At 42.9% G+C, this 26,558-nt stretch overlaps 1 long non-coding RNA gene across 1 annotated transcript; it reads left to right on the plus strand.

Annotated features, from left to right (window-relative positions):
• The first annotated feature begins 6,585 nt into the window (after positions 1–6,585).
• LOC117475586 lies at positions 6,586–25,963 on the plus strand. Its single transcript, XR_004555186.1, has 3 exons — positions 6,586–7,074; positions 8,729–8,881; positions 24,910–25,963. It is a non-coding gene; the product is annotated as an uncharacterized LOC117475586 (long non-coding RNA).
• The last annotated feature ends 595 nt before the right edge of the window (positions 25,964–26,558 follow it).

A 26,558-nucleotide genomic window follows, 5' to 3' on the forward strand; every position in this document is an offset into this window, starting at 1 on the left:
GTTCATCCCCCGGTGCCGTACACTTGACAGATCTCATATCTCCACTCTGGAGCCACATGCCAACAGAAAATTAGACGATCTGCAATGGAGAGCGTGATTGAAAGGGAGATCGCCATGGTGTCACTAAGGTGTCATGAGATGAGGACAGATGACAACAGTTAAGGTGGGCGAATGACTTGTTTCCTGGACTGGGCTGCAGATTGAGTTAGGTAAGACAAGATGAGATTTAAATGACCCCTGGAGGATACCTTAAAACAAATGTTGAGTAGATTAAAAAATAACTGAAGCTGGCCGAGAAGAAAATGTTATTATTTCTGCTAATCACATAATGAACACACTAAAGAGGCCCAATATGCTTGTGGGGGTTGTACCTTTCCTGTAGTGTGGTTTGTAGGTTTTAATGCATGTAAATGGTCTGCAAAAGCTAAGTTTCTCTCACCCCCCCCCTGCCTGAAACGCCTCCATTGGACTCCTTTGTTTACTGTAACACTCGCAGTTCAGTGCTAGCACTCCAACACATCGTTTGTGACATCTCTGAGCGGTTGACCAATCACAACAGAGCTGGCCAGCTAACCAGTCAGAGCAGACTGGGCTCTGGTTTCAGACAGAGGGTGAAAAGAGGTGCTGCAGCACAGGAAGTATGATACAAAATAAAGAGCTTTTTGAACATTAAAGCATGGAGACATGTAGAGACACTACATACTGATATACACCTGAAAATAAGCAAAATATAATGAAAGTGTTTCAAAGGGTCTTTAAGTCCACCATCACCTTAGTGAGAAACTGAAAGCTGTCTGCAGTGGAGGAAGTGAAGCATTATCGTATAGCTCTTACCAACTGGTGTACTCTCAGGGGGCTTTGTAACGCCTACATGATGAAACAGTAAATGAAAACGGCCCCCCGCTGCCCTAAACCCACACTAAGCACAAGGGAAACCACCCACCAAAGCCTCATTAAGAAAAGAACAAACTTTACAACAGGAGTTCAGAAAAGTACAAAATGTAAAAGTGCAAAGACTGGGAAAACAATGGTAAGTGGGAAAAAGGAACAATCACAGAATAAATGTCAGCTCCATTTTGGTTCATTACCTTGGACAACTATAAGGTTCACCTCTATTTGTTTCCCTTTTTATAGGCAGTAACATAAACTATGACTTACAAATAAACTCCTAACTGCAGTCTAAAAGTGTACAATCATTTATTATAAGAGCTATTTTTGTTCTGGGGATTTTGCACTGTAATACTTATTGTGTATATACTAATATGTGACGGCAGCAAAACCTTTGTTTTTTCATGGTTTTTGCACCTCTCTTGCATCATGTTTTTCTTGCTGTTTTTTTGAAAGTGTTGAAAGCTGAAATACTCTTTTCATCACAATGTTACTGTCTGGATGTTGGCCTTTGCAGACCATTTACATGCACTAAAAACGTATACAACACACTACAGAAAAGGAAAAACCTTGACGATGGCCTCTTTAAACTCAGCTGAAATGAGTGAAAGGGCTGATCAAACAGACACAGCTCCCGATGGAGATTGTAGTGTTCGGCATACTTAATACCCTTTTTAATGATTAAAACCTTCTTTTGGGGCTCCTTTCGTTCCTATCCGAAAGCACAGCAACTTCCTCTGCCTGAATACATTTTTCTCCACCGTTCATCACATTTGTTTGCCCCCACTCCACAGCGTTTTTGAAGCAGCCGCGCCTGCAGCGACATGTATGATTATGCTAATCTTATGAACGTGCACCTACTCATAAACAGTATTCATTAGGGTTGAATCCACACCCGACATGGAACATTCTCATGTGCAAACTTTATCTAAAAAACTAAGAGAAGTTCAGGACAAGAACACAATTTGTTGCCCACGGTCTCACTGGGCTTTGAACCACAACAGCAACATTTCCTGATCTGGCGCAAGCTCTTCAAGAAGACCTGGAGAGTCTTTCCAAAAACCTTAGTTAATCACGGAAAGTGATCAAATGCCTGAGAGAGGATCCATCTTGAGATCCCCCTCCTCATATGGCTGAACGTTCAGTAAAAATAATGCAGGATGTTAGGAAAATCTCCCACTCTTATCGATAGACCGTAGGCCAAAACCTCCTATGATAATCCAACAAAAGGAATGAAATGTAAAGACAAAGGAATAGTTTAGGGTAGACAAGTCCAATTACGTCCAATACGTTATGGGGTTAGGAGGATTTGGCTGCCTTATGGACCAGGGTAGGGAACTTGGTGGAATAGGGACTAAGTTACGTAGAAAAATGTATTTTAACTTGATATCTGATGCCAGATTACTCAATTCCTCTGAGCAGGAATAGCCATCAGGGCACGTGGCTGACATTGGACAATAGCAAGGTTTTTTTACTCATTGCTGTTCTGGATTTATCACTTGAGATGACTTGGCAAATGCACAGTGTGCACAGTATTGTTGGCATGTTTGTGAATGACCTTTGAGTGACAGTAAATACTAATTTATCTCACTACAACTCTTCTAGACACGGACGCTACTACCACAATCATAAATCAGTGACATGCGTAGAGGTCAATGGATCAGGAAGCACTGGTTGATATCAGAGCAGATTCACACACATATGAACCCCATAGAGATAGCTTATTGGGTAAAGGTTCGGATGTTACATATTTCATATCAGCATTCTTTAAAACACGCATGAAATAAACATTTATATTGCATGGTCTTACTTTTACTTGTAGATTAAGTCCTATCGCCTATCCTTCTCGACAAAGATATCAGTGACAATAGGCGCATTCACACCAAGTACTTTGCCGTATTTAGTGCCGGCACTCAGTGCCCCGGCACTTATTACCCCAGGGCACTTAGTACAGATCGCGTTCACACCGGAGTACTTTTCCCTGAGGGAAGATTACGCAAATGAGCCGCTGACGTCACTTCTTCTTCTTCTGCTTTGGGTTTACTGGCAGGCCGCAAACAACTTCACGGCGTATACTGCCACCCGGAGTCCCCGGCCGGAAGTCCCCGGCCGGAAGTCCCCGGAGCTGGGGACTGGCTTCAGTAAAAGCTGCTGGGACTCCCAGCAGCTTTTACTGAAGCCTTCCGAGTAAATCACCAGAACGCCGACACCTCCTCATCTCCACCGCTCCCATGTTTTATTTTGTGTTGCCATAAGTTAGTCTCTCTGCGTTTGTGCGCTGGGCGAATGCTAATGCTAATAATGCTAATGCCAGGATAATAAAATGGCGGCTCTACAAAACATTTCAGAGTTGTACGGGGCGTGGTTTGCAATTCGCCCAGCCAATCAGAACTGGGGCACTTTTTCCCCCCAGGAAAGTACCATCTCTCAGCAGGCACTAAAAATGGGGGTAAAAGTTCCCGAGATTAAGTGCTCTCTTTGGTGTGAACGAGACATAAGGGGTACTAACGGAACTAAACGCGAAAAGTATGGTGAAAAGTACTCCGGTGTGAACGCGGCTATTGTTGTAAAAGTTATTTTGTCTTGCTGCTTCTTATTTTGTGGAGATTTGATGGTATAAACATTGCAATTACTGTTTGTTAAACTAAGTCAATTTTTTTGCACATAAAACACATGCTTCAAGAGTTTTTGGTTTGTTGAAGTAAATGGTAAATGGACTGTACTTATTTAGCGCTTTTTCCAGTCTTTAAGACCCCTCAAAGCGCTTTACATAATACATGTCGTTCACCCAATCACACCCATTCATTCATACCTTACTCTAGGAACTAACATTCATACACATTCACACACCGTTGGCCATGCCATCGGGAGCAACTCAGGGTTAAGTATCTTGCCCAAGGATACATCGACATGTTGACTGCATGGGCTGGGATCGAACCCACAACCTTCTGGTTGAAAGACGACCACACTCCCTCGCAGCCACAAGTAGACCTGCTTACTTTATATTTTCATTTATTTAAAGTGTTATAAAGACACTAAACACTTTGCACTCTGTTTTGCAATTATGAAAGTACAATTTATAACAAAAAGCCTGTTTTGTAGTGGTTGATCCATGAGTATTTCTGACCCAGCTCTAACATGAATGTGAATAATATTTTTGATTTACTTGAATTACCTGACTCACTCAACCTTGGCACATCATTTGTCTAACCTCCTCTATATCTGGTTACTCATTGATTTAATAGTACACCTCAACTATGAATACCACTATTATGACTTAACATATTACATCTTGGACTTGTATATATTGTATGCTGCTAGTTAGGTGAACAATGTAGCTGGCTCCACACTTCACTTCACTTGGATTTGACCTTAATGACTCATTAGCTCGAGGAGACTTGAAATCCTTTAAAAGGAACACATTTTAATTTCCCTGATTACATGTTAAAGTTAAATTAGTCTCTAATGATCGGTGTGTGGGCAAACGTAATTGTTGCAGCAGCAGAGTTCACGGCAAGTATGAACAACACGAAAAACTAAACACTGTTTAATTAAAACAAATAACATTTACTGAGATTACAGCCTCGCTTTGCTTTGAATTACTCATTTAATCACTCTGAATTGTTGTACAACCACAAAGGAATCAATGCAGAGCTAATACAATGTCCTTTGAATGCCAGTTGTTTGTGGAGCTATGAACACATCTTGAGGAATTTCATCAGTATGTGAGCAGATTTGTTAAAGCTGTACTGTAATTTACGAGTGACATTTAAAATAAGTCGTAACCTCCCAAGGTGTACGAACACGAAGACCCCAGGAAGTGCGCCGAATGTAGAAGCACATATATGTAGTGGCCAAACGGTGGTACTACATCTTCTATGTCAGTCCATTACATAATTTGGCCAAAAAAAAACGTTTACTCCATTGACTTATATTGGGAAATTAAGCTTTTACCTTTGTTTGAACTAAATCAGCTACCAAACCATTTGTATTGTCCTTATTTATATCGATAGGGTCCAAATGTTGTAAAAGTCAAATCCAGAGTCATTTTCCCATTTATTTGACTGAGCCAAGATCGGATGTGACGCCAGGATTGGAGGCGGGGCTTAAGGAAAACTCGAGTGTGCATTCTCTTAGGGCCCAGATATTTTAAAGCCTTTTTGGCTTCATGCAACACTGAGCAACTTTCATGAAAAAAAGAAAAAGAAAATTGTGTTTGTATGCCATACGGTGGAGTTGCAGGTTTACATCCCTGTCTGTCCAAGATGTCTTCATTTTTTAACATTGTCATCATGAGCATATGCACTATTGAGATATCTGCAATCATGTGTTATGTGTGGTCATCGTGACCTTGACATGGCGACTTTGACAAACTGGTAAGGAGTGTGTGGGAAAGGGCGGGTCGTTAATAGTAGGGCTGCTGAGGGAAAGTGTAATTGTTGGGGTTTAGATGGATAGGACTGTCAGGAGATGGAGGAAAGGATGGAAAGTCAGAGGACATTAGGTGGATGAACGGAAAACGGCATTGAATGTGCCTTGGAAACTTTGGACGGTCCCAGGCAAGCTGTATTATTTTGTTTCAAACCTAACAAAGATAGGCCAATCATCTCCTCGGTGTACTTCTGTATTTGTGACTTGCTCTATCAAAATCTGTCACTTTGACTCTAAAACATATTGTGAGTTGTATACCCTGTTGGAAAGAGGCAATTCGTAGCTTTCTATTGATATGCTTATTGTTTTTGTTCTAACAAACACAGCAAAATGTGTCACATAACATGATGACTGTTATCAGGAGACAATTAAGGTCTTTAAAGTTTGCAGTGGATTTCTTAGCCAAAGTTATTCAAAGAGTGTGATCCAGGCTTAATATTTTGGGGACACTGTACCCCTTGCCCCAACTTAGGACCACCATTGCCATTGGACAACATAGCTACGACGACGAGGAAAAAAGTTCAAAGGAAAAAAAGAAAAAAGTCAATGTCCACAACAAGTTATTGAGACAAATCCGCGAATGAATTATTTGTGTCGGATGTGTGTCACATGTGTCATAACTATCTAAACTCTATTCCAGACACTTGAACTACTTCTGAAGAGGAGTCTTTCAGGGAAAACTGAATCATTGCGAGACCTCGTCTTTTCCATTTATTTGTAGTTTGAGTCTTAATATAGAAACGGAGCTTTATTTAGAAACAGACGCATTTGTTTCATTTACTTTACCACCAGAAAAAAACTCACATGCTCGTATTTGTGTGTACGTGCGCACGCTGGAAAGACCCAAACACACTCAGTTTTAGACACACACATTGGACGGGGAACAACAGATGTAGACACCTGCTACACCCTCCTCCTCCTCCTCCTCCTCCTCTCCTCCATTAGGATTCAGTTCAGGGTCCGTCTCCGTGAGTAGGTTAGCCATGCGTGTCATGGAGAAATCCAGTGAATGATAATGAATGATGGTGTGTGTGTGTGTGTGTGTGTGTGTGTGTGTGTGTGTGTGTGTGTGTGTGTGTGTGTGTGTGTGTGTGTGTGTGTGTGTGTGTGTGTGTGTGTGTGTGGTGTGTGTGTGTGTGTGTGTGTGTGTGTGTGTGTGTGTGTGTGTGTGTGTGTGTGTGTGTGTGTGTGTGTGTGTGTGTGTGTGTGTGTGTGTGTGTGTGTGTGTGTGTAAGCCAGGGATGAGGAGGCATGCTTTTGCTCTATCTACTCCCCTCATCCATTCCTCCTCCACCTCTTCCTCGTTGGTGGTGTGTCGGCTGGAAGGACGGCCCCCGTGCTCTGACACACTCACACACACTCACACACACACCTCCGCGATGTGTCACTACCCATACATCCACCTGCCTCTTCCCGTCATTTCCCGCTCTCCTCTCCATCTACCTACGCTTGTTCTTTTCCCTCCTTTTTTTTGTTGCTCACCCTAAGTCTTCCTCTCCATCCCCCCTACGCTCTGTGTCACCGCTACCGGGAAGAAAAGAAAGAAAAATGCTCCGACCGACAAAAGTAAGAAGAGAAAACGGAGGGAAAAGAGTTGAAAGCTGGAGTGTGTTTGCAGCTCAGCGATGCCTCCATCCACCTTGACTCTCCTTTGATGGAATATCCCGGACGGCGAAGGGAAAGCGGAGGAAGAAAGGACGACTGACAGAAGAATCAAAAGGAGAAGGAAGGACAACCAGCGCTCGCCTCAGGAGGGTACGGAGACACAACACTAAAAGAAAAAAACATACATAACAATCATTTTCTAACAACTTCAGCTCTTCTGTCTCTTTTGATCTCCTTCTCTCTGCTGAGTTGTGTCCACAGGCTCTGTTTTGGGGATTTTGGACAAATTGTGAAACTGTTCTCCGGACTCGGAGCGGAGAAGAGACTATTCTCTCTCCGGGTTCTTTTCATTCTAATTCATTCCCCCCAAAGCAGACCCTCAAAGAGCCTCTTCTCTGCAACTCTGTCTCTCTCTACGTCGCTCTGTTTCTTCCCCTCTCTCCGTCTGTCTGCCTTTGAGAAGCAAATAATTGGATGTGGAGATTGGCTTCTCTGTGGCTGAGCCGGAGGATTGAGTCTCACACACACACACACACACACACACACACACACACACACACACACACACACACACACACACACACACACACACACACACACACACACACACACACACACACACACACACACACACACACACACCTGGAGCTCAATGTGTATTGTGCTGTTTTGTATATGTCATTCTTTGCTGTTGGTGTGTATTCTTTAAAAGATAAAAAATAACTTGATTTTACTACATTGTCACCAAACCTAGTGTTATAAGGTATAGTTTAATGCTTAGCAAAGGCTCCCTAAAAGGTTGAGAACCTATCCAACATTGCTCAAACAGGAAGTAAAGAGTGCTTTTTGGGGACTATTTCCAGCGGCGGATGAATGCACATTTAATGATCTGATGAGTTTTTACAGGTACTGTACAGAGGTGTATCGGTCTTTTGGTTGTTGGCAAAAAATGTAAATTCAAAAAGCATGTCATTGGTATTTAGCCAAGAATGAAGCTCTAAGAGACAGACATGAAATCCCTTAGTTACAAATGTATAGTTTTAGGTCTTATGTTTGGTCACAAACTGCGAGACGTTTCATTTCTATTGCAAACATATAGAAATGAAATGTCTCAAATGTCCCTACAGTTGTGGCAGAGTCTTGAGGTTTTAGGGTTCAATCATAGACAAAAAAAGGTTTGATAATACACAACCGGTTTTTTTACGGTGCAAGGCTTCGTGAGAAGAAACTAAAAGAAAGAGAAATAGCCAGATTGGTTGAGAGATAAGTGGCAGAGGTATTTCCCCAGGGAGAGAGAGAGAGATGAAGAGGACGAAGAGGAGGCTTGAGGAGCCTCTGAGACAAGGAGACGTGAGATGTGTAACACTGGCGAGCTGATTGAGTGGAGGACACACACACACACACACACACACACACACACACACACACACACACACACACACACATTGAGACACTCAGAAAAGGTGTAAGGCTGCTCTCACTACACTTTCTGCTTTTGAGGCAGGGCGCCAAGTCTCAAGAGACGAACAGGAGACCCACACACACACACACACCACACACACACACACACCTCAACATGCACACATAAATGGAACAAGAGGGACTCCGCTATAGTTGGACCCTTTTCCCGTTATTTTTTTCAGTCTTTTCTTCTTCTGCTGTATTCATCTCTCTCTCTCCTTCCCTCCCTCTCTTTCCTCTTTACCTTCCCGCCCAACCACACATCTCCCTCCTCCCTCTCCTCCCTCCTCCCTCCTCCCTCCTCCCTCCTTCTCCTCCTCCTCCTACTACTACCACCGCTCAGCTCCATCCAGACCAAGTCTCATTGTCCTCACACACACCTCGTCCTCCGAGTGTGAGCGTGCACCTGTGTGTGTGTGCGAGGGTGGAGGTTCCAGTCCGGTCTTTTCTACATCAGCAGCGGCAGCAGAAGCGGAGCACCGGGATCCACTCTGAGGTGAGTGTGTGTCACCTTTTTATCTAAAAAAAAAGACACTTTTAAGATGTGATTTAGTTTCTTTTTAAAGTGGGAGACTGTTGTGTCTTTTTTTCAATTATGGGGACATTAAGGTAGGATGTGCGTGTGTGGGAATCTCTGTGTGTGTTCGTGCGGTGACGGGGTCAAAGGTGCTGCCGGTGACATTGGAATGGATGGAGGATGGATATGGAGCTGAAAATGTGGCTAGTGTGTGTGTGTGTGTGTGTGTGTGTGTGTGTGTGTGTGTGTGTGTGTGTGTGTGTGTGTGTGTGTGTGTGTGTGTGTGTGTGTGTGTGTGTGTGTGTGTGTGTGTGTGTGTGTGTGTGTGTGTGTGTGTGTGTGTGTGTGTGTGTGTGTAGCCAGAGGGTAAGCTTGGCTCAGTCCGTACGTGCTCTGCTTATGAATTACTGACCACGGCTTGAGTCTTTACTCCCCGCGGGTTCACGTTGAGCCTGCAAACACTTCCCCCTTTGTTTTATTTTTCCTCTTCTCCATCTTTCTATTTCTTACTCTATCTTCCTCCTTTCACATTCTGTTTGATTTGACTTCAGTGACTTATAATTGGCATGCCTGCAGAAGAGAAAACCCCCGCTACCAAAAGCCGTGTGCCAAATGCAAATTCTCACACAGCCAGGCAACAAAATATATAGAGACACATGAGTTAGCTCTGCTTTTCTCTCTCTCTCTGTTGTCACACACACATTCACACACATTCCGTGGCAGATTTAAATATTTCCCGGCGGGGTTGGAGGATGAACAGAAATAGATCTAATTCTAAATCAGGATGGAGAACTCGGCTCACGCAGCGTCGCCAACCTCGCTCCGAAACCCCCTCCCCCCCCAACTCTGTTTCAGCCAGCAGCGACAACACTGGCACTCGAAAAAAAAAGTTAAAAGATTAGCTGCAAATGTACCAGTGGGTATATATTGAGTTCTGTCAAAGTATGAACATTGACACATTGCCATACCCCACACAATTAATGTATGCCAAGACAAGCAAGCCAATAAAGTTCCCTGTTAGCAAGGACAACATTAACAAAGCCGTGATTTCAACAAACTTAAGCCTTATTAATCTATTATGATTAGAAAGCTGGGTGTAGGAGTCGTCGGGACAAAAGGGCGTCACAGTTTCGAAGATTTGCAAACAATGCATCTTGCCGTAATCAGGTTTAGAGAGTAATGGATTACATGTAACGGGATTACGTAATCAGGATATAAAACATTTAATTGATTCCCTTACAGTTACATAAAAAAGACGTAATTATTTGACTGTTACATTTCTAAATATTGGCGATAACAAGCAGGATTACCATGTTAGGAAACACCAAAGAGCAGATAGTGTTTGTTGTAAAAGGATCAGATGTTCTCTCTTCTCTGTGAGCTGTTCTGTTCTGTAGGATAATACTTTCAGTGTGAATCTCTACTTCTACTGCCTGAATCTGCTTTATGGTTTCCACTTTCTTTGCTTCATTTGCTCTGTTTTTAATTCAGCAGGTGAACCTATATGTTCATAAAATAGTGTGTGTGAGCTTAACTGTGTGTGTTAAACTAAAACGGAGCATTTTCTGTCATCTCAGATTTTATTTCAGATTTTTTAAACTGTAGTATGTGCTCATGAGTTTCATTGTTGGTGTATAGGCTGCTGCCTGAATATGCTGAATGAAAGGCAGGTTTTTCTTTATAGTCGCCCAAAAAATACAACTCAAAATGGACAGGGGAGGTCATAAAGTGCCGGATAAGCTTCGTAGAAACTTGGCTTTTTTTTTAGAAGATTTCAGGGAGTTTAAGCTGAATTGATCCGTCTGTTGCGCCTCTCGGCTGCTACAGTAGCATCCGGATTAAGCCTTGGAGTTGAGATAGAGATCTGGAGTTGATGAGCTCCTCGCTTCACTGTCTATCTGTCTGTCTGTCTGTCTGTCTGCCTGCCTGCCGTGTCAGGGCTGACTCCAGATCAGTGATAGGATAGGTCACGGCCCGCCAGCTGGCTCCAGCGGTCCCGCAGAGGAAGGGAAAGATGGAGATGTGGAGGCACCAGGAGGAAGAGAAGGAGGAGGGGGGAAGAGGAGGGGGAAGACAGGGGAGCAGGTTGAAGGAATGTGTGTGTTCATGTGTCAAAGTGTGAGTTTGTGGTGGCAGTGTGAGAGATAAGCAGGATCGGGGGGTGGGGGAAAGATAAGATGCGCTGAAGGCTGGATATAAGCACCTGGCTTGAGAGAGAAAATAAAAGATAACAATGCACAAAGAGGAAGGTGGGGGTGTCAGGGTATTAGAGGTGGGTGAAGCCTCCAATATCTACCTCCAGTCAGGACGGATGTCATATCAGGACCCTCTCATCCTCTACCTTCCCACGGCCCCCCCCACTAAGCGCCCACTTCCTCTTTTCTTTTTTTTTTGACAATGAGCCGACAGCAAAGAACAAAAGGAGACATAATACATGCAAACCCTCCTCTCTCTGCAGTCAGGAAGCAGAGGAGGAGGAGGAGGAGGGGGAGGAGGAAGAGCAGATAGGGATGAGTAAGGCATGACATGTAAGCTTGCGATTGCGGTAATCAATTATATAAAAAATAAAATTAGCTGCGGCGGGGTTGCTCCAGAAAAGTCAAACTGGTCTACTTTTGAAAAGACGGCAAGTATGTGGGTGCACTTTGAGATGCAAGATGCAGTTTAATACAAGTTTAAGTAGGAAGAGATGCCATTGCTTCAGTCTTCTCTCCTAAAAATAGGGCTCTCATATGAATGTGCTGTCAAGTTCATTAAGTTTCTAATGAAAGTCAGCATTAAAAAGCCCTGACAGAGTAAAAACTCTGCGTTGACGTTGTTTCTATGCGCTCAAAGTTTTAATTACTTCAACTTTGATCTTGTTTACCAACCAATCAGATGACAGCTGTGCTGATAGGCGCAAGCTAGCATGGAAGATAACCATAGAAACAAAACTAGACTATCTATTTTCACTGTAGAGCGTCAATCACTGGCAATGACATTTAAAACGGAGATGCAGAATCATAAATAATACTATCGCTTAATTAATCTTAGGCTATTAAGAAATCGCTTAAAATATCTGAGGTCAATTAAGTGATGTGACATCACCATGTCTCAAAATCTGTCCACTTTTAAAACCAGGCGCAAACACCTACTGGTGCCACATTTCTGCTCTCACCTGGTCAAGAAGGAGGGGTCATGACCGAACAAACAAGATCTCGAATACAAGAAGCCAAAATGGGTTTTCTCCGGAGAGTGGCTGGTAACTCTCTTAGGGATAAGGTGAGAAGTTCAGTCATCCGGGAGAGATTCGGAGAAGAAAGCAACCAGTCGAGGTGGTTCGGGGAGGTTAGGATGCCACCTGGTAGGGGTGGGGGAAATAATCGATACAGCATAGTATCGCGATACTTTGCAATATTGTATCGATACACGGACGCCACGTATCGATATTTTATTATATAAACTATTCATATTGCAAATCCAAATTAAAGTTTTTTGGTAACAATTGCTTTTTCAAACCACTATGGTGCTGAGCTTTTTCTTGTGCGGTCATGGCTATGGGTAAAGTCAGTGGGATTGGCAGGAAGTTAGTCAAAACAAAGATGTAAATATATATATATATATATATCGATATATGTCGCAATATATCGTATCGCAATACTTAGCATATCGTAGAATCGCAATACTATGGTATTGTGGCTTAAGTATCGCGATAGTATCATATCGTGGGGAGCCTGGTGATTCCAACACCTTCCACCTGGGCGACATTTTCTTCCTGTTTTGAGCACTTATATTGCACCTATGCTATCCTTCCATCTTCAACCGCTTACCAGAAGTCGGGTCGCGGAGGAAACAGTTCCAGCAGAGGGCCACAAACTTCACATTTCGTGGCCTAGAGACGTTTTTCAGGGATGTCAATCTGGAAGGAGACTGTGGTGCAAACTCAGAACCAGGTGGAGGGATTATATCTCCACCTGTGTCAGGGTGAGTGAAGCAGGCAGGACCCAAATGCAGGACAGATAGAGGGTCTAACCGAAAATACCTTTATTTCAAGACTACAAGCCTTTAACATACAGCGCAGAACTCACTCCCTAGTGAACACATTCAACTAAGATAAGAGATGGAAGGATAGCAGAGGTGCAATATAAGTGCACACAACAGAAAGAAAATGTGCGTGGCAAATGCTCAACAGCCGCTAGCAACTCGACTTTGGAGGCAGGAATGGAATAAACAGTAGCTGACGTACGTCTCCGCTCCAACTGGGGCGCCATTGACCGTTATTATTACGCACTCGCATAACATGTTAACTCCGAAAAATGATGCATATGCATTTTGGTCTGGAGCGCAACTTAGATGAGTACAAAGTAATCATAAAAGATAGACCCAATGGCTGAGTCTGCAAATATAAAACCAAAGTACGGTTATGTCGTTGTAAATGATGATATGGGTCAATACAAATACATATGACCTATTTAGTAGTGTTTACATTTAGAGGAGAGATTTTAACTTAGTATTCAGTGATAACATTAGTTTATAGGCCAACACTATCATTATGTAAATGTTAATTAAAAGCCAGAAGTGGATTTTAAAAAAAGGGACAAATTATTATGTCCATATACAATTGTAATTTGTTATTGATGGATGCTGGTATTACAGTATATGGCCTCTACACAGTGCTTCGTCTCATCCCTTTGGCCTCACTTCTTCAGCCTGCTTGATGATTAATGGTTTCTGTATTACACATATTAGAGAACCCCCCCCCCCCATACACACATACGTACACACGCAGTGATCAGACTGGCAATGATTTCAGCTGCGGTAATTAAAGAAGTGTTAGCAGTGAGTGAATTTCCTCTGGTGTCTCCTCTGGTGTCTCCTCTGGTGTCTCCTCTGGTGTCTCCTCTGGTGTCTCCTCTGGTGTTTCCTCCCTCTTCTTCTCTCTCCTATCTATTTTTATTCTTTTCATCGTTCTTCTCTCATCACCTCTTTTCTCATGTTGTTCTGATCTTTTCCCTTTTTCATCTGCTTCCTATTCATTCCTCTGTTTCCTTGTCCCCGCTATTCCCTTCTTACCCTCTCTTTTACCCCCTTTATCATTATCTTCCTCCTCCTCCTCCTTTCTCCTCTTCATTTCCCAGAGGTGAACCAATGTGTGCAAGCTGTTGCAGCAAGGGCAACGCTGGCGTGCACACACTTAGTCTGGCAGGATATACAGCGTGTGTGTGTGTGTGTGTGTGTGTGTGTGTGTGTGTGTGTGTGTGTGTGTGTGTGTGTGTGTGTGTGTGTGTGTGTGTGTGTGTGTGTGTGTGTGTGTGTGTGTGTGTGTGTGTGTGTGTGTGTGTGTGTGTGCACTAGACACTGCAGGTGCTGCATGAAGATAAATGAGCTGTCATTAGCCAATCAGGTCAGCCGGTGGGAGGGCGAAGGAATACGGAGGAGCGAGTTCAGCGAGTGGAGGTCAAGCCTCTGACAGGGGAGATGTGTGTATTTATGTGTGTGTCTTTACACGGGGATATTGAGAAGGAGGATTCCCTGATTAGATGTGAGCTCTTAATAATAATAATACTAATAATAATAATAATAACTTACATTTATAGAGCGCCTTTCAGGGGACCCAAGGTCGCTTTACAGAAAAACAGGAATAAAAGAAACAAAGAAAAAACAGTCAGACAAAGACTCTTGCAAAGTTCTCTTCTTCTCCTCCTTGCAGCAAAAGCTTCCCCTTCCTTCCTTCCTTACTCCCTTCCTTCCTTTCTTCCTTCCTTCCTTCCTTCCTCCATTGCTGTTTCTTCTTCTCCCCCCACCGGCGCTCCTCCTGCCGTATGAAAGTCTAATTGGTATCTCCGGCACGTTGTTTATCTCCTCATGGACGACTCGTCTGAGAGGGAGAGACAGGAGGTTGAGAAGGAATTAAAAAGCATTTCAGAAGTCTAGTTTCTACCTTGGACATTTCTGCAGCAGGAAGATGTAGATGTCATATAGTGTTTTTTAACTTCCCCCGAAACGCTTCTCCATGGAAAAGGCTATAAAACCAATTTGAAAGTTAGACTGGCGTATATTCTCATTACAGCGTTGTAATAAATCAATGTATGTGCGAGTGTGTTTGCCCTCTTAACATTTACACTACGGCTAATGCAAATGGATTTATGCATAAAGTGCTCGTTCTCACAGCCAAGGTGCTGCTGGGAAGGAGGAAGGTAAATGATTAACCCCATGGAAAGAAACTCTAATCTCCCCCCCCTCTCTCTCTCTATGAATGTGTTTGTGTGTGTCGGGCGCTTTCAGGATGGCCGGTGGCTGTCTTTGATCACTAATCCTTTCTCTGGCCTGACTTTCTGTCCCTCATTCTTTTTTTCCTCTGCCCATCTCTCAGCTCCTCTCTCATCTCCTCTCTCTCGCACGGCCAGTTGCCATGTTTGCATTTTGAGCAGCTTACAGGCGAATATCTAGGGCAGGGTGCCCCCCTCTTCTTCTTCTCTCTCTCCCTCCCTATGTCTAACTCTACGGTACTCCCTCTGTGTCTTGAGTGCTTCGAAAATAGGCTAAGATTAAACTATTTTTTTGTCACTTTTGTTGTAATTCTTCCCTTCTTCCGTACTGGCAGTGAAGCACGTCTTTACTTGTTCGCCTTCACTGCCAATATGTATCACCAAGTGCAAAGTGTAATTCATATTTGCTTGTGTTGTTGTATACAAAATCCACGGGAAAAGAGAGTGGGCGAAAATAGACTTAAACTCAGATTCTGGGTCAGGAAAACTGCAAAACATAGTTTCAAATGCTGTAACTTGAGCAACAATCAGATCACACGTATGCAGACGATACTTTATACACATACAGAGGAAAAGGGATACTGGAGGAACATATTACAAAAGACAAAGTTGTAGTGAAATCCTGGCTGTCACACAAACACAACACACCGTCGACACGTAGCTGAAGCTAACATCTGTAGCTAAAGCTAACATCTGTAGCTTACGGTCGATACAATCGGACAGAACAAGCTATTTGAAGACTGTTGACTCATAACTTGTGTGCGTACCTTGCTAGATAGTTGCTAGCTACGCCTGTCAGCTACTGGATTTTTTTGTTTTTGGGGTGAATAAACTGGGTCTGCAACAACAACCCAAAAATGAACTTGAGGCAAAAGACTTCAGGTTCAGTCTGATTTAGGGCTGGGCGATATGGCATCAAAAATGCTCAACTGGCCAACATGAGGCAACTCAAACACAACCCACCTCCACTTCCCCCTATGAGCTTTAGCTTAATATTGCACTTTTTAAACAAAGGAAAGAAACTGTCCTCAATATGTTACAACGAGCTAAGAAGAGACATCTTTAGGTCTGATTACGCAACCCAGTCTCACGGCATTTCGTGTTATTAGTCACGAAATTAATTTAATAAATAAAAACATGTTCTTACTCAATATCTTACCCTAAGCCTAACCCTATCCCTTTTATTTTAAATTGTATAATGTCTGAGTTTTTTTGCCGTCAGTGAGGAAAAGAAATGGCTCAGAGCCTCAGAATACTGACATCTGTATTTTATGTCATCTTTTTTTCCTTCTAATTTGTTATTATTTGGTGCAGGCACGAAACATACTACCAATAGAAATACATTGCTTCTAAAATCGTTCTGTGTCAGAATACTTAAATCTGTATTTTTTTAAATGTCTTTTTCCTTCTAATTTGTTATTATTTACATTGCTTTTAAAATCGTTCTGTGTGACACGAAAAAAATGGCGAAATCATGTTGGTGAACACGAATCAATAGATTAATTTCGTGACTATAACACGAAATGCCGTGAGACTGTATTGGATTACAGTAAGACAAACACAAGTGTACAACCTGCTTAAGTAGCCTAGTACCAATATTATAATAAGATAGACTTGAACCACACTTCTGTTGGCTGAAGACATTTCTAACTTTCTCTCTTCCGATGTCCTTCCTCTCTTTGCCTATTTCCATCTGTCTTCCTCCCTCCCTCCGTATCACTGTGACCTTTATGTCCTCGTTTCTCTTACTCTCCCTCTCACTTGCTCTACTTCTTCACTCCTCTCAGTTTCAGGTTATATGTTCAATCGCATCGAGGCAAGACTCTTGACTGAAGCACCCTCGCTCAAACAGTCCTTCTCTCTCTTCCCGTCCGTCATTCTCTGGTGCAAATACCTTACAGCATTATTATTCAGCCAGTTCATAACTTCACGGGAGCTCCATGGTTGGCGGTTGTAGTGTTAGTGAAACCTCGTAATCCCCTGCTCTCAGACGGACCTTTTTAAGCCTAATTCCCCGTGGAACCTGGAGGTTATAATTAATGTACCTCCAGCAGTCCTCACCGGCTCTCTGTAGCCCCGGTGTTACTCCACAAGGAGGCAAGAGAGATAATAATAGACACCAACAGACAACACAAAGTTCATGAGTTCGCATTCTCGACAAAGTTGTTTTTTGTCTGCAGCCTCAGGGACGTCGTTAGACAAAGTAAGGTCTAACCAAGAAACTAAAGCGGCATCTAAAAATCTACATTTCTAGACTATTTTTGTACGTATTTCAAATGGCGGTTGAGTTGCCTCTCTTTGTTAAATAGATCAACAGATTATGAGAGTTACATCTACACAACAAAGACATCTTACCAAGTATATGAGCACCTGAAGGCGGGGATTACAATTGCTGTCACATCAGAAAGGTGAGAAGCAATGCATTTTAGAAATTAGGATAAATGTGCACACTTCTGTACTCTCGTAGGGTGTAAGTGATAAGTGTCTAAAGGATTTTTCACTCAGAAAGAGGCCTTTTCCCCAAGCGATTCGGATCCAAAATACTTGGTCCAGCCCAACAACTGGTCTTCTTTCTATTTTGAATAATATTGAAATGAATCTTTTTTGGTTTGTCAGACAAAACAAGCCATTGGGTGGCGTCAAACAGGAATCTGGCAACCTTTCATTGACATTTGTCATGACTTTTTGATAGTTGAACTATTAATCACATGTTTTTAATATTCAGTTCTTAGATCGCAATGATATTTCAGTCTAAAGCTTAGTCTTAGAGTACTGCTTTAAATAAGCAAACTACTTTTACTCTGATATTATCAAATGTATAACATTAACTCAAGGTGAGTGCACACAGAGTGAAGGGAATGCCTTTTTCGCACACTTAGCGACGTTGAATATCGAGCAGTCCTGCAAAGAGGGCAGGTACACCGAGGCACAGGTGGAGGGGTGTGTTGCTGCATGTGTGTGTGTGTGTGTGTGTGTGTGTGTGTGTGTGTGTGTTGGGGGGATTTGGAAATGTGTGTGTTGAGAGGGTGAAGCACAAAGCACTGGCCTGTAGAGGAGATAGAAAGCTCCTGTGTGTTACTGAGTCAATAGGCTCTTTGTTCACTGGGACTGGGAGACAGTTAGCCATGAGACTGCTACGCACCATAGTGTACCTGAACCTGCTCACACACAAACACACACACACACACACACACACACACACACACACACACACACACACACACACACACACACACACACACACACACACACACACACACACACACACACTATTGAAATACCTCAGCCTGACAGGACGTCATTTAATCTCTGTCCACTGTTCCTGTTTTACCTTCCGAATAACCTTATCAGACTTTCTCCTTTTTGCTGCTCACGTTCTCTTTTCATATATTATCCATCTTTCCCGACCTCTTCATCCCACCCACCGTTGGCGTCTTTGTGTTCAGACAACAGAAACTGTTTCAGCCCCTCTCGGTTATCTAGATCGGGGGGTTGGTGGGTGGGAGTTTTTACCTGAGAGCAGGACAGAGGGCATTTTGTGTCGGACAAGGGGGAAAGAGAAGGAGATTTGGGAGGGCGGGTAGAACAGGGGGGAGACAAGAATGCCACAGATACAGGTAAAGGCTTTGTGTGAGAACCAGTAACGAGTGCAGGGATCCAGGACACACACCGTCTGTGAGGTATATGTGACGGTAAAGAAAGAGTGGCTTAGAGAACGACAGGAAAAAAGAAGACACTCTCTTTGTGTTCGATTTGATAAGTTAGGAGGCAATGAAATGGTTCATACGAGGCCACACAAAGACAGAGTGAACGGATCTACGGAAACGAGATGTAAGTAAAAGCAAATCTTTAGGCATTTCTTACATTTTTTTGAGGTTTTCTGATGTTTAAAAGTGAATTCTGTGAGCAGTTATGTGTCGTTTAAGTGTACCCCCTGCATTTAATGACCTAAAAAAAGCTCTACATGAAAGCCAGTTTCTTGGGAATATCGGAATATTTGAGGTAATCGCAGAGTCTCTCTTTTTATTCTGTTAGGGCGTCTCGTTGCCTGCTAGATGAAGGTTTCTCATCGGCTGCTTATATTCCATGAGTAGATGTCAGGCACACGTCAGCACGAATCACTCTCACATACGGGCGTTCTGCTTTGTATGTGTGTGAGTGTCCGAAGGCAGGCATGGTATAAATAATGGATAAAGTTTAATAGGCTTTCTGTGGAACGTCTATGGGCTGTTGACCATTGGGATCAGCATTAGGATTCTGTCGCTCAAACTCAGGCACAACACTGAGCTTATCTTTTTCTCTACGCACACACACACAGACACACATGAACAGACATAAGTCAAAGTGCACACACACACACACACACACACACACACACACACACACACACACACACACACACACACACACACACACACACACACACACACACACACACACACACACACACACACACACACACACACACACACACACACACACACACATTAAGGCATGCGTTCTTGCACACTCGCCCCTACGCTGATCGCCTTATCTCGCCGTCGAAACAAGAAGATAACAAATAAACCACAATTGTCTGTTTCCACAGTGGATCTCGATAAGACACAAATCAGCTTACTTGAGCAAACATGGACAAAAACACACAACATACAAGCACATACAAGGAAGCTATGAGAGTTTTCACAGGGATGAGTAGGACAAAGACTCAAAGAAAGATGGGTGACACTGGCATTAATCCTGCCTGTTTTCAAATTCTCCGCATGGCCGACTTTGTCTTTTCTAAAGCAATGCTTCTTGATCTTATTTCTTCTTATCTCTGAATGTTTCTCCAGCCCTCTGACTTCTCATCCCAATGCTTGCTGTCAGAGCAGTCTCCTGAAAGCAAAGGGATTCCCTTACAAACTGTAAAGCAGCTCTTTGTTCATCAGATACAAGGGAAATATAGTGTGCAGGTATTTGTGAATATCTCTCTGGTTATTAGCATTCATGCAGGTGGGTTTAAACTTTATGCTTTACTTTATTGCTATCGATCTTGAAGGAATGGTTTTGGGAAAATACTTACTTTCTAGCTGGAAGTTGGATAAAAAAGTCGATACCACTCATAAATATGTACAGATTCAGCCAGCGGGCAGTTATCTTAGCTTTGCACAGAGAGTAACTCCAGGGGAAAACAGCTAGCGTGGCTCTGTTTAAAAGTAAAAAAATCCACTTACCTGCACCTGTAAAACTCTCCTCAGTCAGTAAGTGCACTTCCCAAACTGTCGAACTATTCCTGTAAGTGAAATGCGTTTTTAGAGGCCATTTCCCAATACCAAGAGACACATTTTCTGACGGCTGTCATGGATATGTAGTACATCATACTTGCCAACCCTCCCGATTTTCGCGGGAGACTCCCGATTTCATTGCCCTCTCCCGGTTTCCTCCTGGGGTCATATTTCTCCCGCATTTCTCCCGATTTCTGACTAAATCAGATTTACTCAGGACTGTTTCCACTCGGACTTTAATACAGCTACACCATTGTTTGGTTTCCATGGTAGCGTAGCGCGCAACTGAAAGTCTGAGAGGGTGAGGAAGATAGTCACAGCAACCAGAACAAGAATCGACAATTCTACCCTCTGCTCACTCCTTGCATCCGGCGATCCACTAGCACCCCCCCCCTCCCGCGGTGGTTTTGGAAAAGCTCCGATTTCTGAGGTCTCAAGGTTGGCAAGTATGATGTACATGCATGTGACAATTTACCTGTGGGAGCATATCAATCCATAGATCAACAAAAGACAAATGTAAGACTTGTCAAAAAAACTATATTAAAGCAAAATGAACGGTATGAATTCTTAGAGTGGAGTATATTTAGAAATATCAAAATCATCCAGTACTTGTCAGACACGTATACTGGATGATTACCACAACTGTGAGATGTTTAATTTAACAGGTTATTATTCATCATGTTTCACATATCAATCAAGTCTTTTCTCATAAAAGCAACTTTCACTACCGACTCTGGGAAGGGCGTTTTTTTTTATCACTTAACATCCACAAGTTAACGGTTAGTGGTTACTTTACCCCAGAGAGGACACCAAGGCTCTATTTTTTATAAACTCAGCACAAGGTGGAAACAGAAAAAGTGGAGTTATGTGCAGAGTTCAACATTTTTGTGGAAATGCTTTTGATGTGCAGAGGTAGAACAATGATTCAGAATGACAGGTTTGATGTGCTCCAAGTAACGAGGGGTTTTGTTGTACAACGGTTTAATGATGGTTGGAAATAAACCAGCAGATCTATCGTGCAAATAAGGGCAGTTACAGACAACAGGCTGTAAACTGCCTTTTGCCATTGTGACATAACTGCATGCTGAAAAGAATAACCTTAAAAACCATGCTATAAAATAAAGTTGTTTCTGCTGTAACAACATTGGACTAAATTACACATATCACCAAACTAATTATGGGTTGCTAATTATGGGTTGCTAATTCATGTTGCGGTTCGTAGAGCTATAACATTAGGATGTTTTCACAGCTGGCGTGTCGGTACGGTTTAGGTTAACTCAGGGTAATCAGCATCATTCAATTGTAAATGAAGGTGCTGAACATATTAAACAAAACTCCTGAGGGTGAATACATACTAAATCTCAATTTAAACCAAATCAAAAAGTCTGCAGGCCTGAAAGTGAAGTTACATTTTGCCCCGTGGCAAACTTGGTAGAGCATTACAGTTTTAAACCGATATTATACTGGACGAACACTTTCCCAAAATGCAATAGGTCACATTAAACTTGAAAGACTTTTCTAATGCTACGAATTTTTGTTATGAGATTACTTGAAAGCAGTCGGGATGAAAAGTGAGTTTTTCCCTCGTCCTGATGAATCGGTGTTAGCCTAAAAATCCAATACCAGTCATTTTAAATGCATTGCGTTGCAGCTTGTTAGAGCAGCACCAAGTAATGGGGAACCTTGGGAACAACACCATCTTCAAGTTAATCTTTTATCAAAGTATTAAATCATTCAGATTCGTTGCCAGTTTCCTTGGCTAAATCACTAACTAAAAATCTGTGTTTGGATCCTCCATGGTTCATGCATGGTGCCACGCTTCACTCGGACCTATTGCTGTTCATTTATCTGTTTATTTGTGGAAGCACGTGGGCTGCTTCGCCTCCCTCTCCTTCTTCTGTTAACGTTGACTCATCCATTTTCAGCCAGTTAATAATTCAGAGGGTCTGCAGGCTGTGTTTTCATCTGTCTCATCCCTGTGAAAGAAACCCCTAGTAATTACACACCAACCAAAACAAGACACTGACTCCGATGGCTGGCAGCGTGGTAGGGACGGAGAGTTACAAAGTGGGGAAAGAAGAAGAAGAAGAAGAAGAAGAAGAAGAAGAAGAAGAAGAAGGGTGAGGAGGAAGGAGAGATGGGAGGATACACACTGGAGACAAGAAGGATACACAGTGGAGAGAGGTGTCTCTGCACGGTTGTAAATCCTCTGCAGGGCCTTGTAAGCTGTCAGACAAGCTGAGGGTGTTAGAGGCATGGAGTGAGAGCTTCACATACTCCTGGACACCAATCATGCGCAGAGGGAAAAGTTTTCCTCCTGTGACTGGCTCGCTGCTGTGTTTTATGGCTTTCTATTCCTATGTGATTTTTCTCTGGCATGTCACATAGGGTCTTAAGCCATTGGGTACGGAGTGGGAGATCTGCAGACGAGGATTAGATGGATATACGAAAAGACAGGAGGGATAACACAAGTGCACATGGAGAGGTTTTATGGCATACATGGACACACACACACAACCCCGTACACTCTGCATGGCTCGAGGCGTTTTGTCTCAGCCTGCAGTCTGGCTCGGCTAATTGCCCCCATAAGACACAGGTTGAAGCGCACATCAATCCCTAAAGCCACACAAACACGCATGAATACGGACACTTTCTGTTTGGTCTGGGCCTTTGTTATTGTCCCCCACTCTCTCCCACTTGCATTGCACACACACACACACACACACACACACACACACACACACCTACACACACACCTACACACACACACACACACACACACACACACACTCTCACACAGCGAACACTGCTGGTGCTGCTGACTCAGGTTGGTATTTAATGAAGCTCTCAGTTTCACCTCGAGTCTCCTAATCTCAGCGCTCGTTTGTGATTGGCTTCCAGCGTGCTTCTGAAAAATGTTAACGTTGGGAGTTTAGTGAGCCTTAAGACTACTTCTGGCTATAATTGTGTGTGTGTGTGTGTGTGTGTGTGTGTGTGTGTGTGTGTGTGTGTGTGTGTGTGTGTGTGTGTGTGTGTGTGTGTGTGTGTGTGTGTGTGTGTGTGTGTGTGTGTGTGTGTGTGTGTGTGTGTGTGTGTGTGTGTGTGTGTGTGAGAGTAAAGGAAGTAGAGAGAGTGGGTGAGTAATTGAGGCGCATATGGGGATGGGAAGAAGAAATGTGAGAGGTAGCATAATGGTAATGTGTCTCCTCTCTGAGTGACAGCGCTCAATAGACCACCATCTTTACCGCAGTGTATGTTTGACTGACCTATTAACGAAGTAGCTTCCTCTGCATTGACTTTCTTGCTGGGACCGCGGCAAAAACGTGAAAGGCAAACTCACACGGCCTTGAGCATTATCGACAGCTGTCTCCTATCTATTTACTCGATTACAACACCAGCTGTAGGTTGTGTGAGTGATGGGAAATCCTAGCTTTTTAGGCTAGAAAGTGAAGAAAATATGGAAGTGCCTCAATCTTGCATTTGTATTATTCAGCAGAGACGGGCAACTTCACTAGGGTTAGGGTTAGGGATTTCAAAAAAAAGTCTGGTTGTATAGAAGTCTACAAGAAAAAGTCACTACTTCTCACTTGATTTAGTACATCAGTAAAAAAGATTCTGGCAATTTTATGATCGCATCTCGTCATTTTGTAAATTATCTTCCCATTTAGTGTAAAATAGACAATAATGCAGGATGCTTAAGGGCTGGGCTTTCTTGAGATTGACAGGTCTCTGCTAGTGATATCCGGTCTGGAGGCCACCCGTGTTTTCATCTTACAACTTCAACCCTTTTTACAGACTGTTTTCTGTTCATGAAAGTTGATTGTAACTTTCTGGTTATCCAAGAAATTGGCAACCAATTCCAAGACGATTAAGATTTGAAGCTTTTTGGTTGCGTATAGGAGGATACGTTCCTGACAGGCGGTTTCCTAGCATTTGGTTGTACCAATTCACTATTGGTCGCAAAGAACACGATGTATGAGTTAATGTAGGTGTCAAGGGATCCAGAAGTAAATGTCATGTTAATTCAAAGTAAGGTGACTTCCAAAATGGACATTTTGAAAACAAAGATCCATTTATCGAGCTTAAAGATAATTAGTAGATAAGAGGTTTGCACTGGGTTTTTTTCAGGCTGATCCTCAGAGCAGCCGGTATGCACAGCACAGCATGACGTGGCAACTTTCTTACTTGTTCATATTTTTGACTTTCGGCAAGTCTTTTAGGCAAGCTTGAAGTGAATCCAATGATGCCAAAAAAAGTCTTAATCTCTTCATGACTTCAGTTAAAAGTTCAACTCAAAACTTTGCCTCAATATGAAAAAGCAAAGAGAGAACATTAAAAGATTCTGCTCTTTCTTGTTCTTTGATACTGGATATCTTTTTAGAGTTCAAAAGCATCGTGAGCAGTGTGATATCTAGGCAGATTGCCGGAAGAAAGAGACACATTTTAACGCCTCCCCTCCTCTCTTCCCTGCCCCTCCCTCTCTATCTTTCCGCAGGTTTACGTGGATGCGGTGCGTCCGATAGATAATGCCCTTCACCTGGGCCTGCTTCTGCGGCCTGAACGGATCCTGCTGCCGACGAGAGAAGAAGAAAAAGCAGCAAGAGGAAGTGGAGGGTGAGGAGGCAGAGCAATGCAGGGATCGTGAGACTGAGGTGTGGTAGTGCTGCAGCCTCTCCTCACCTTCACCACGGTCTTATCCTTTAACAGACTGAATATATAACGCCTTTACGTGTAACTGCTGCCTAGCAAAGACTGTCTGATATTATATATGTTGATACTATAGAGTGGTGCAGTCCACTAAAAGTCCTACAATCTGGAAATTAGTTTGCATTTAACCACTTCCAGTTGGCTTGTCTCGAAGTCAACCATTTTTTTAACGTGTTTGTGGTGGTAAGAAGCGTGAAATAAGGTTTGTGGTTACCACAAGCTGAAGAGATGTTGACAATGTTGCTCTACGATATATATAAAATACATCAGTCAATACCCCACTCGTGAATATCTGAAGCTTCTGTCCTGAAAAAGGCGTTAGCTAACAAGTGGTTGAATGAGACACCAACATTAGCCGCCTTTAGCTTAGCCGTCTTTAGCTGAGCCGTCTTTAGCTTAGCCGCCTTCAAACCATGATGTAATTTGTTTGTTAGCCTAGCATTAGCTCTTTACTTATGGCGATTGCATTTACGTCTAAAAAACACAAATACAAATATGTGGAGATTATCCTGCTGAACAAAAAGAGTAAGTATTAAAAAATGTATGTTTGCCAAATATCTTATTTTCTGCAATATTGAGAAATCCAATGGAAAAATCCCATTCCTTTTTGTCGAGGGACTCGATGGTAACTTCCAGGTCGGCATACATTATACCTAATCACTGCACCACTCTATAACAGGGACGGTAAAGGGGCTTCAGAAGTCACAGGCTTTTATTGTGAATATGTACTAAAATGTAACAGAAACTGCATTGTTTCCAATTGTATCTGTGACTTCTATGTTCTTTCCACTTTTTAATCTGTAGAACTGTAATAAATATAAAAAATAAAAACCTGTGACCTTGGAGTTGATCCCCATTCATGCTCACTCTTTTCCCCTGGCAGCTGACAAAAAAACTAAAGTTTCTTATCTGTTTGATTCATTTCTCACTATACCCGTACTGTATAAGGTGTGAAGAGCGAACCATTATATCTCTCGGTCACACTTCTCAGCCGGCCCCCCGTTTCTCCCCTTCTTGCCGTTAATCACACCTCCACGTCAGATCAACTTAGCGAGAACTTCAGCCAAGTGAGAAAGTGTACAGTAATTTCCAAAGTCACCCATGGAGGGCTGGAGTCCATCTCGCTTTTCACGCTGAGCTGGGCCCAATATACAGCCGAGCAGCTGTCCAATCAGCAGCTTAGCTGGAGTGTGAAGATGGGAGTCAGGGGTCAGGATGAGCAACAGGGTTTGTGAGAAGTCCCTCCTCTGATGCCGTAGCATCTCCGTCTCATTAATCGGCAGACGAGTAATTACAAACACGCACACACCGATGCAGACCCATCCATTAATGTCCTCCTGTGGGAGTGGAGAGTCTGTCCGTAAATGCCACTGCGGCGCTTCCAGCTGTCACCTGTGTGAGTGTGTGACTCCCAAAGTGTGTGTGTGTGTGCTTGTG

This window comes from Trematomus bernacchii, unplaced genomic scaffold (genome assembly GCF_902827165.1).
Source record: "Trematomus bernacchii unplaced genomic scaffold, fTreBer1.1, whole genome shotgun sequence".
Lineage (NCBI taxonomy): Eukaryota > Metazoa > Chordata > Actinopteri > Perciformes > Nototheniidae > Trematomus > Trematomus bernacchii.